The following is a 12,741-nucleotide window of genomic DNA, read 5'->3' as shown; positions in this document are numbered from 1 at the left end:
AGCACAGGCTCCGGACGCACAGGCTCAGCGGCCATGGCTCACGGGCCCAGCCGCTCCGCGGCATGTGGGATCCTCCCAGACTGGGGCACGAACACACGTCCCCTGCATTGGCAGGCAGATTCTTAAAGACCACTGAGCCACCAGGGAAGCCCTAGACATTATTTTTTTATATTCTTTCCCATTATGGTTTATCACAGGATATTGAATATAGTTCCCTGTGCTATACAGTAGGACCTTGTTGTTTATCCATCCTGCATATAATAGTTTACATCTAATCCCACACTCCCAATCCATCTCTCACCCACCACCCCCCAACCCCCGCCTTGGCAACCACAAGTGTGTTCTCTATGTCTGTGAATCTGTTTCTGTTTTGTAGATAGATTCATCTGTGCCATATTTTAGGTTCCACATATAAGTGATATCATATGGTATTTGTCTTTCTCTTTCTGACTTACTTCACTTAGTATGATAATCTCTAGTTGCACAGTTCTGTGCTTTTGATTGGAAGTGTGTCATCTAGTAGTGAAAACAAAGGATGTCTAAAACTAATACGCTTTGATTGGAATGGTAATTTATCTTTTTAAGTTAAAAAGTATAAAAAACAAGCACAAAATACAGAAAGAAAGAAGGAAAGAAAATTAAATATGTCCCACTCCACTCCCCAGAGGTAACCACTGTAAAATAATTTCCTAAGCTAGACATATACAAACACATTTTATTTTAGGTATGCAGGCTCATACTACTCTTCATCTTGATTTCTTAAACTCTGCTTTCTTCATTTCACAGTATAATTTGGACACCTTTCTGAATCAAAATATGCAGACGTACTTTTTTTTTTACCCAGATGAATGAATTTGGAATTTCTTCTACCTTCATTTGGAATCCATATGCATGTTCCATTTACTATAAGGATATTGTTAGCCCAATATTGAGGGGGGAAAATGCAGAATTGTAGTGATTATGCATTCTGTCACCTCCCCTGTTTCAGTGCCAATTTCAATTAATTTGTTCCTACCCATTGTCCAGTTGAATGTTTATATCACATAAATCTGCTCTTAATCTGCAATAAAGAATAACTACGACACTCTACAAATTCTTTCTAAAAATCAGAACCTTGATCTGTGTAATGTCCAATCATGCTCCACAGACCAATTTGAGAAATGATATCTAGGTCTTTCCTGACCCTCGCCTTAGTAATTTGTCAACCATCTAGTTTGAGAAACATCATACAACATATATCGGCTTCCCTGGTGGCGCAGTGGTTGAGAATCCTCCTGCCAACGCAGGAGACATGGGTTTGAGCCGTGGTCCAGGAAGATCCCACATGCCGCAGAGCAACTAAGCCTGTGTGCCGCAACTACTGAGCCTGCGCTCTAGAACCGACGAGCCACAACTACTGAGCCCGTGTGCCACAATTACTGAAATCCACGCACTCTAGGGCCCTTGCTCCTCAACAAGAGAAGCCACTGCAATGAGAAGCCCGTGCACCACAACGAAGGGTAGCCCCCGCTCGCCGCAACTAGAGAAAGCCCACACACAGCAACGAAGACCCAATGCAGCCAAAAATTAAAATAAATAAATAAATTTATTTTTAAAATATATATGATATCATTTTACATAAAATTTCCATTGCATCTGTATAGGAATGATGTTGGGATCATTATTTTATTTATTTATTTATTTTTAATAATTACTTTTTTTTAATTTATTTATTTTATTTGTTTAGTTTCGGCTGTGTTGGGTCTTCTTTGCTGCGCACAGGCTTTCTCTAGTCGTGGTGAGCAGGGGCTACTCTTCGTTGCGGTGTGCGGGCTTCTCACTGCGGTGGCTCCTCTTGTTGTGGAGCACGGGCTCTAGGTGCGCGGGCTTCAGTAGTTGTGGCTCGCAGGCTTTAGAGCGCAGGCTCAGTAGTTGTGGCACACAGACTTTGTTGCTCCGCCGCATGTGGGATCTTCCCCGACCAGGGCTCGAACCCGTGTCCCCTGAATTGGCAGGAGGATTCTTAACCACTGCGCCACCAAGGAAGTCCCTATTTTATTTTATTTTTTTTTTTTGTTATTATTATTTTTTGGCCGCGCCATGTGGCATGTGGGATCTTAGCTCCCAGACCAGGGATCAAACCCATGCCCCCTGCAATGGGAGCACGGAATCCTAACCACTGGACTGCCAGGGAATTCCCTAGGATCATTATTTTAGAAGGAATTTCAATAATTTTCTCTCAGGTCTCGGCAACAACAACCGAAAAGAAAACCGTTGCTTGGTGGGAAGGGAGCTATTATATTTAATTTCACATATACCTCATTCTTTTTAATAGCTGCCTGGTACTCTAGTGTGTGGAGTACAAATTCACTTAACCAAGGTCTTCTAGTGATGCGCGTCTTGGTCTCTAGTAGTTTTGCTTTCTCAAAAATGTTGCAATTAATGTTAATTAATATGCCATGTGTGAGCATATCTGGGAATTTATCTATAAATTCCTAAAATGGTATGCTGGACTGCCATATTAACAAATATTTATGAAGTGCCTACTTTGTGCCAGGCCCTGTGATTATATACGTGGTAAAGAAAATTGGTATTGCCCCTACCTCGTGGAGGTCACAGCCTAGTGGTCAAAAGTATTTGCGTTTTTATTCATTCCTCACACAAAAACTTACTGAGCCTCTGTTATGCACCAGCCACTCTTCTAGGCACTAGGGATTTTCAGTGAACAAAACAGACAAAATCCCTATCCTCATGGAGTTTATATTCTGGTGACAGGAGACAGATAATAAATGTGATATAGCATGTTAGCAGGTGACAAGTGTTATAAGTTGGATAGAGCAGGCAGGGAGAATTGTAGTCAGGAAAGTGAAAAGGTGATGATCCCAGGATAATGAATCTTCAACTAATGGAAAACTGGGTTTTTACTTAAAAAATACAGTGTGTCTATTCTGCAGTCTCTAAAAACATGAGGGGTCCTTGGAGAAAAGCTAAAGACAGCACTGTTCGAGCCCCTTTGCTCTTGAGAGGCCCAGAGGAGGATGAGGCCAGGACAGGCAGCCCCTAAGGGTGCAGGGAAGCCCCCAGAGGGAGGGGGTGGGCGTCTTTATCACTGTCAGGCCCCAAGAGAAGATGAGTCAGAGAGGCTGCGAAGTGAGCAGAGCAAGGGCCACTCTTCCTGAGCCCCACGAGAGGTCACCTGGAAGTTTCTGCAGGCAGGGAACCCCACTGCCTCTGGGTGCCTGGGTTCTACTACCTGGAGGAAAACATCCTACCTGAAAGCAAGGCGCCCTAGTGAGGTGCGTCTCACCCTTCTTAAACCTACCTTCCCTGAATAAACATAACAATCACCTATCCCGCTTCTTCCTTCCCAATGTCTCTTCAACCCCTACTTTGTCCCCCGACCCCAATCTTTGCAGGAGTCTACAGGATATGAATCCTTGGGGCAAGATGGTTGAGCTTTACTTTCTGACGTTTGTTTTAGGAAAGCCGTCGAGGTAGTATTCTTGGCCCATCTGCCCTACCATTTTCCAAATGTGTAAGTATGACATGGCATGTGCTCCCTCTGACCACATAGGTGCCCCGGAAGTCTGATGAGCCCCTACAAAGGGTTGCGCTGCCCTGGCTGGCCATCAGTGGAATTTAGCCAGGAGGAATCTATCTTTCCTCGGGCACCTAAAAAGGTGAGACTGATGTGGTACGGTGATCAGACAGGCCTGAGACTAGACTGACCCCAGCCAACATTATGGGATGTATACCTGCCCGAGGATGAAGCAGAAAGTCCCTGGCAGAGGCTGAGCAGTGTTTGCAACTAAGTTGATCGAAGTAACCCGAGATGATGCGTGGGGTATGACTAGCCCTCCCGTTGGACAATGTCTCACAGTTCCCAGGGCCCTTATGCATTTGATCCTCATCACAATCCTGTGAGGTATGCAAGGCAGTGGTTATTACTGGCTCTGGCCCAGAGACGTGGGCGTAGAGGTTCACAGAGATCATGTGACTTGTCCGAAGCTACAGAGCAAGAAGCTTAACAGGAAACACATCTCCAGATTCCCAGTCCCAAACTCTTTCCTGTGTGGATTACAACTTAACCCAGGGGTTCTCAGCCCTGGATGTACATTTGAATCACCTGGCGAGATTTATAAACAATACCAAGGCCAGGTCCCATCTCCAGAGATCCTGACTCAGTTGTTCTGAGGTTGGGGTGCAGGCCTCCAGGCAAATGTTAAAAGAGCCCCTATGTGATTCCACTGGGCAAGCAATGTTGAGAGTCAGACCCAAGTTGTACCAAGGGTCAGCACCATGGCCTTCCCTCCTTCCCTCCCAGAAAGGAAAAAGGAGATCAAGGACTCTGGTGTGGTCTGGCTGCTTTGGCTGTACTAATGAGCCTAAGCAAAGGAAATGGCAAGCTTGACATTTTAAATTCTTTTTAAATTTTTAACTTTAAATTTTAAATTCTTGTCTGAAGAGGACCGGGCTGCTCCTAAGAAAGACTTCCCAAATGAATCTCTTAACTCCTATAGCCACAGGGCTGATGCCGCTGAAACCTTACCAGGTCTCATGGGAAAAGCCGAGAGATTAAGGAGGAATCCTAAGAATGGGCAAAGGGGCTTTGGGATCTATGTGAGGATGCTGAATGCCCAGGCCCCACTAAATCTCACTGTCTGGCAGAGGCAGCCCTTCCTTCTCCGTCTAACGAGTCTGGTCCTGTCTTGCTTGGAGACTCTGTAAAAGCCTCACCTGAAGTGGTCAATGTGCAATGGGTGCCTCAGACACGTAACTAGGGAGACAAGTACAAAATCTGACCCTAGAGGAAAAGACTCACAAGATTAACAAAGATTTTGCTATATTATTAAACATAAACTTGGGGAATATGGGTGGGGTGGGATTCTAAAGATGCTAAACCAGAGAGAAAGGAACACAGTTTTAGAATTGGGCTTTTTTTTTTTTTTTTTTTTTTTTTTTGCAGGGGGCGCCTCGCCTCGCAGTTTGTGGGATCTTAGTTCCCTGACCAGGGATTGAACCCAGGCCCTTGGCAGTGAAAGCACAGAGTCCTAACCACTGGACCACCAGGGAATTCCCTGGGCTGAATTTTTTAATATGGGTTCAGAGATTCCAAACTCGGTGTGCTAACTCCAGCAGTTAGAAATGATTTTATCTCTTTCCTTAGTTAATTTGTTAAAATCTGGATTCAGGAGTGGTGTACAACAAATGCAGCTGCAATGCAAGAAATCCTATTGCATAATGCAGAGAAAGGAATCCAAAGACTTAAAGAGACAGGAATGTTGAAGCGGATTTATCATATACAATCCACTCACTAATCCCTAAATAATCCCTCCAAGAGGGCCTAGGGGAAAAGTCCTTCACTGAGGCATTGGGAAATATACTGGAAGAGAAGCACAGCATTCTTAAAAAGGGCTGTGCTGATTTTTCTCTGCACTCAGGAATGAAGATGGACGGGCTGCTATGGAAATGGGCTTCCTGATTTCGAGAGCAATGATGGATCCCAGCATGGAACAGCCAGGGGCAGCAGTTGACCACCAGAGGCAAGGTAGGTTTGGTTACCTTAAAAGGCAACCGGGGGCTTCCCTGGTGGCGCAGTGGTTGAGAGTCCCCCTGCTGATGCAGGGGACGTGGGTTCGTGCCCTGGTCCGGGAAGATCCCACATGCCGCGGAGCAGCTAGGCCCGTGAGCCGTGGCCGCTGAGCCTGCGCGTCTGGAGCCTGTACTCCGCAACGGGAGAGGCCACAACAGTGAGAGGCCCGCATACCGCCAAAAAAAAAAAGGCAACCGGGTCAGCGTAATAATCAGAATGGTCTGGCCCACAGGAATCTTTGGCAGTAATTACCTTGTCCTAGGATTCTAGTTCTAAAATAAGTAGGCAGTCTATTAAAGTCAACTTTTGTTTTTCTATTATAAATGTGTCTATAAGAAATTCACTTCAAATCAAGGATATAAAAGTAAAAGAATGAAAAAAGAAGATATATCATGAAATATCAATCAAGAGAAAGCAGAAGTGGCAATATAAATATCAGATAAAGTAGACTTCAGAGCAAAGAAAAATTGCCAGAGATAGAAAGAGACATTACATAATGATGAAAAGTCAATTCACCAAGAAGATATAGCAATCCTAATGTGTATGCACCAAACAACAGAGCTGTAAAATATGTGAAGTAAAAAAACTGATTGAACTGAAAGGAGAAATAGACAAACCCATAATTATAGTTGGAGACTTCAACACCCCTCTCTTATTAATTAATAGAACAACTAGACAGAAAATCAGCAAAGCTATAGAGGAACTCAAAAACAGCATCAACCAATACCTCATTGTCATTTATAAAACACTCCACCAACAACAGCAGAATACACATTTTTTTTCAAGTGCCCACTGGACATATACCAAGACAGGCCGTATCCTGGGCCACAAAACAAACCTCAAAAAGTTGAAAAGAATTTAAATAATAGAGAATGTTTTCTCTGACCACAATGAAATCACACTAGAAATCAACAGCAGAAAGATAACAGGAAAATCTCCAAACACTTGGAAACTAAACAACACACTTCTAAGTAATGCATGGGTCAAAGAAGTCTCAAAGGAAACTTAAAAACACATTGAAGTGAATGAAAATTTAAAAATGGTAGGATACAGATGAAAAATTAAAATTAAATTAAAAGTGGTAGTATACAGATGAACCAGTGTTGAGAAATTTATGCTCAGCTTCCATTTCGAGAACCTAGAAAAAGAAAAGCAAAATAAACCCTTAGCAAGCAGAAAGAAGGACATAATAAGGAGAGCAGAAATTTTGAAAACAGTGACACAGAAAACAGAAAAGCAATGAAGAAAATCTGTGAAACAAAGAACTATTTCTTAGAAAAGATGAATAAAATTACAAACTTCTAGCAAGACAGACAAATTAAAAAAGAAAGAAGAAACAAATTGCCAACATCAACAATGAAATGGGAATTTTTTTTCTTTTTGTAGATAGAGACAAGATTATTCTAAAATTTATATGGAAAGGCAAAGAAACAAGAATAGCTAAAACAATTACATAAAAGTGGGAAAAATCAGTCTACATGATTTGAAGACATTATTATCACTATAGTAATCAAGATTGTGTGGTATCGGTGGAGGGACAGACACATAGATCAATGGAACACCATAGAGAACCCAGAAATAGATCCACACAAATATGCCCAAATTTTTGACAAAAGCATAAAAATAAATTAATAGAGAAAAAAATAGCCTTTTCAACAAGCAGTACTGGAGCAACTGGACAATTACAAACAAAAAACAACAACAACCGTCTTGACCCATGTCTTACACCTTATACAAAAATAAACTCAAAATTGATCAGAAACTTAAGTGTAAAACATAAAACTATAAAAAGGAAAAAAAACATAGGAGAAAATATTTGAGATCCAGAGCTAGGCAGAGCTCATAGACTTGACGTCAACAGCATGCTCCATAAAAGGAAAAACTTGCTAAGTTAGACTTCATCAAAATTAAAAGTGTTTGCTCTGTGAAAGAAGCTGCTCAGAGGATGAAAAAACAGACTAGGAGAAAATATTTGCAAACCATACATCCTACAGGTACCAGTGTCTATAACATATAAAGAGTTCTCAAAACTCAACAGTGAAAAATAAACCATCTACTTAGAAACGGGTTAAAGACCAGAAGAAACAGTTCCCTGAAGAGGATATACAGATGGCAAATAAGCACATGAAAAGATGTTCAATGTCACTATTAGGGAAACGCAAATTAAAATCACAACAAGATATCACGACACACCTATTAGAATGACTAAAATTAAAAAATGGACAACACCAAAAGCTGGAGCAGATGTGGAGAAACTGGAACACTCATACATTGCTGGTGGGAATGTTAAATGGCACAGCCGCTCTGAAATACAGTTTGGCAGTTCCTTAAAAATCTAAACACACAGGGGCTTCCCTGGTGGCACAGTGGTTAAGAATCCGCCTGCCAATGCAGGGGACATGGGTTCGAGCCCTGGTCCGGGAAGACCCCACATGCCACAGAGCATCTAAGCCCATGGGCCACAACTACTGAGCCTGTGCTCTAGAGCCCGTGAGCCACAACTACTGAGCCTGCAGGCTACAACTACTGAAGCCCATGCGCCTAGAGCCCGTGCTCTGCAACAAGACAAGCCACCACAATGAGAAGCCTGCACCGCAACAAAGAGTAGCTTCCACTCGCCACAACTAGAGAAAGCCCGCACGCAGCAATGAAGACCCAGCAGCCAAAAATAAATAAATAAAATAAATTAATTTAAAAAAAAATCTAAAAACACAACCCAGCATTTGCACTCTTGGGCATTTATTCTAGAGAAATAAAAACTTTATCTTCACACAAGAACCCGTACAGGAAAACCAACAAGAAAAAATAAACTTAAGGGCTTCCCTGGTGGCGCAGTGGTTGAGAACCTGCCTGCCAATGCGGGGGACACGGGTTTGAGCTCTGGTCCGGGAATATCCCACATGCCATGGAGCAACTAAGCCCGTGTGCCACAACTACTGAGCCTGTACTCTAGAGCCTGCGAGCCACAACTACTGAGCCCGTGTGCCGCAGCTACTGAAGCCTGCGTGCCTATAGCCCATGCTCCGCAACTGGAGAAGCCACTGCAATGAGAAGGCTGCGCACTGCAACCAAGAGTAGCCCCCGCTCGCTGCAGCTAGAGAAAGCCCACTCACAGCAACAAAGACCCAACACAGCCAAAAATAAATAAATAAAATAAATAAATTTATTTTAAAAATAAACTTAAAATAGCTAAAAACTAGAAGAAATACTGATGTGCTTCAACAGGTAAATGGTTAAATTGGGGGACCACATCCATGCGGTAGAATACTTCTCAGCTACATATGAAATAGCCCAGATGAATCTCCAGGGAACTATGCTAAGAAAAGCCAATCCCAAAAGGTCACATATTGTATGATTCCATTTCTATTCCATTCCTTTTTGTTTGTTTGTTTAATATTTATTTATTTGGCTGTGCTGAGTCTTTGTTGCGGCATGCAGAATCTAGTTCCCTGACCAGGGCTAGAACCCAGGCCCCCTCCATTGGCAGCACGGAGTCTTAACCTCTGGACCGCCAGGCAAGTCCCTCCATTCCATTCCTGAAATGACAAAGTTATGGAAATGGAGAACAGCTTAGTAACTGCGGGGGATGGGATGGGGGGGCAGGGGCGCGGTGGTTAAGGGGGAAATGGGGCCAGAGGGAAGTGTGCGTGGCCATACAAAGACAACACTAGAGATCCTTGTGGTGATGGAAATGTCCTGTATCTTTACTTTATCAATGTCAAAATCTTGTCTGTGACATTATAGCACTATAGTTTGGTAAGATGCTACCCTTGGGGGAAAATGGGTAAAGGGTACATTGGATTTCTCTGTGTTATTTCTGACAACTGCACGTGTGTACAATTATCTCAAACTAAAAAGTTTAATTTTTTAAAAATTGGTATGTAAAATGTTTCGCATTTATTTTCTCAAAAAAAAAATTAAGGTTGCTTTTTAATATTCAATCCTTACCCTAAACATTCACGCGCGTTCAGCGCACGCGCGCGAATACACACACACACACACACACACACACACACACACACACACACACACACACACACGAGATTTTTTTCCCTTTGAGTGTTATGTGTTACGATAGGAAAGTTCTCCTTATCTTAGGAGACTGAGGGCTGGTTGCAGGTGCCACAGGACTCGCCCTGGGACTTGCTCCCAGGAGCCCCAGGACAAACTGGAAACCAGGAGACTCTCGCAGCTGGGAGGTGCTGGGGAAGCGGCGGCAGGAGGCGCGGCGACCCTGCCCCAGGTGCGAACCCAGCCTCGGCGGGGCCACGGGACAGGCGGCACTGCCCTGAGCTCTCGAGGCTGACACCTAGGCGCCCCCCGCTGACTCCACTGGGGACGGGGGACGCGAGGGGGCGGGAGAGGCAGACCCGAGGGTGTGGGGACTGAGCGAGAGAAAGGAGGGCGCGGGCCGGAATGCGACTTCCCCACGCGGTTTGCTCGGGACACGACCCGAGACGGCGGGCGGCGCAGAGCCGGGAAGCAGCTCTCCCAGCTCCAGAGTCTTTAGGGCGAATTTTTGAGAGTTAGGGTCCCGCTTCCCACCCCTCGCCGCGCGTCCGCACACCTCGCGCTCCCCGCGGTCCCGGGCTCTGGCGCCACTTCTCCATCTCTCCCGGCATCCCCATCCGTTCCCACCAGGCCTGTGGCTTTAAGGGGAATCCCCCCCCAGACACAAAGCTTCTTTCTGTTCTCCCAGTTCCTCTTTGCCCCTCAGCCCCGCCCACGAGGACTGCGACCTTGGAGGAGGCCTTGGATGTGGTCTGGTTTGAGCAGGGCCAGCGGGTGCCAGGGCAGCGGGTTGGCCAGGTGCCCGCTGACGGAGATCGGGAGGAAAGACGGTTCCGGACCCAGGTTAGCCCTCCAGCTAGGCTGCCCAGCCACAAACCGCAGGAGAACCACTCGCTCAATGGGTGACCCTGGGCAGGTTCCTTATGTCAGTGCCTTAGTTTCCTTGTTCCTAAAATAGGGCTAAGGATAGTGCATGCTCCTTGGGGTTGTGGTGGGAATAAGTGAATCAACAGGTGTAAAGCTTGTAGGACCCTGCCCAGCCCATAGTAAGTATTATTGTAAGGCTTGATATTATTACAGGTAGTTGAGCACCAGAATTCCCATGTCCTCTTCTCAGGTTCCATAATTGCCCATGCCCTTTCCGTCTCCGGAAGTCCTGTCACAATCTGCTTATGCCTATTGTCACCAGGAATAAGAAGGGTGGTGCACAGACGCCCTCACACACACACCCCCAGTCAGTCCCCTCACCCTGACCCAGGTCCCTCTCCCCTCTCCCCACCCTAGGGAAAGCCTCAGCTCTCCTTGGGGAAGGTGGATAAGGAGGGAGATTTTCGGGCCCCACCTGGGCTGGGTCACGGACCAGAGTGTGAAAAGCTGGGAGGCTCTAAAATCTGAATCCTTGTCCCAACCAAATTACCTCCATGACCTTGATTCAGCCACCCTCTGGGCCTGATTTTTTTCCTGAGTGGAATAAAAATATTGCTTTTTTGAGTACACATTTATTAGGTGTAGACACTGGCCTGGCCTGCCCTAACAACTTTAAGGGTTGTTGTGAGGATTACCAGAAATGATACAGGTAGAAGTGAGTCATGAAATTCCATAGAATTCTACACATTCTACAGTCCTGGAATTATAGGAGGCCTGCCAGGTCACACAGTGCCTGACTTCCCACTCCTCCCACCTCCCAGCCATGTCAGCTCCAGGAGATTAGGGATTTTGATCTGCTTTGTCCTCAGAAATGACCCCAGCCACCTAGCACAGTGCACATAATAGGTGGCCAATAAGTGTTTGAATGAATGAATGTTCAAATTTGGCCTCTCAGGGTAGGAATCTTCTTTGTAGCCCTCCTGACATCTGGCTTCAGTGTGAAGACATCTGGCTTCAGTGTGAAGACATCTGGCTTCAGTGTGAAGACTTTAAGATAGCCTAAAAGTATCTGAAAAAAAAAAAAAAAAAAAAAAAAAGTATCTGAAGTTACTGCAAAGCTATGGAAATATGTAACAAAAATAACCAGCACTTAGAATATAATAATGCAAGGACCTATATATATATATATATATATATATAACTGAATCACTTTGCTGTATACCTGAAACTAACACAATATTGTAAATCAACTATACTTGAATTTTAAAAATTTTATTAAAGATATCCTGTAAGTGACGTTAAGACAGTGCCCTCATTGCGCACTCTGATTACTAGAACATTATTTCTACTTATACTGGGCTGAAATCTACCTCCTTCCAAATTTCTAGACACAGTTCTGCCCGCTGAAGTTACACAGAACTCCCTCCTCCGTGAGATTTTATCTGTGAGTGATTATTATTCTCTTAACCTGTGTAGAGGGAGCCCCAAGCACTGTGTACAGATTTAGCTTCACTGCTGGCCTCAGCCTCACCTGCCTGGGGCTGAGCTGGGGAAACACTGCTCTACAAAAGAACAACTCAAGGAATTTGAATGAATGGATGAATGAATGAATGGTTTTAGTGATCCTCAGGTCTTGGGAAGCTGTTTCTCCCAAAGGCCCTGATCAGAACATGATGAAGTAGCTGGTGCTGCAACAGGAGGGATTTAGGATAAGCTTCTAGGGATTCTCAGGCATTGCAATGCCCTGGGCCTAAAGCGCACAGAGCTCTCCCCCACCCCACCCCAAGCAGCTCGGTTGAGTGGGTGCCTGCCAAATTAACTGACATTTCTCCACCACCCAACCCGTCAGGATCTGAAGACATTCATTTACACTGTTGAACTTCCTCCAGGCCTTTCCCACACATACCTGTGTTAGAGTCCTGCTTTGTGTCCCCACCTAGAGCTAATGATTTACACTCAAGCCCAGATGAAAGGGCTTGAGAGATCACGGGGGAGGGAGGGAAGCAGGGAGAGGCTTTGAAGCCTCCTAGGTTTGGGGAATGAATTACAGTCCCTTGTGGCCCATGTCCTACACCCCAAGTTAGTTCCCTTGGCCAGACATATTGCTCCTTTCCCTCTTCTTCCAAAAGCCACTACAGTCTCTTCCAGGAAACCTTCCTCACTCTTCTCTATCCCCATCACCCTGCCCTACCCTCAATAACGTCTAAAGCAGTATTTTTCAAATGGAAGGGTATGAGCAGAAGAGTTGACTAACCAGCATATAAATATATATATATATATATATATATATA

The 12,741-nt window shown here is 44.7% G+C and overlaps 1 pseudogene; it reads left to right on the top strand.

Moving 5' to 3' along the window:
* The first annotated feature begins 5,475 nt into the window (after window positions 1–5,475).
* LOC103082266 (proteasome subunit alpha type-3 pseudogene) overlaps window positions 5,476–12,741 on the top strand; it is a 25,614-nt pseudogene continuing 18,348 nt past the window's right edge.

The sequence above is a fragment of the Lipotes vexillifer genome, unplaced genomic scaffold, assembly GCF_000442215.2.
Source record: "Lipotes vexillifer unplaced genomic scaffold, Lipotes_vexillifer_v1.1 scaffold2700, whole genome shotgun sequence".
Taxonomy (NCBI): Eukaryota; Metazoa; Chordata; class Mammalia; order Artiodactyla; family Lipotidae; genus Lipotes; species Lipotes vexillifer.
This window is presented reverse-complemented; position numbering and strand designations above follow the sequence as displayed.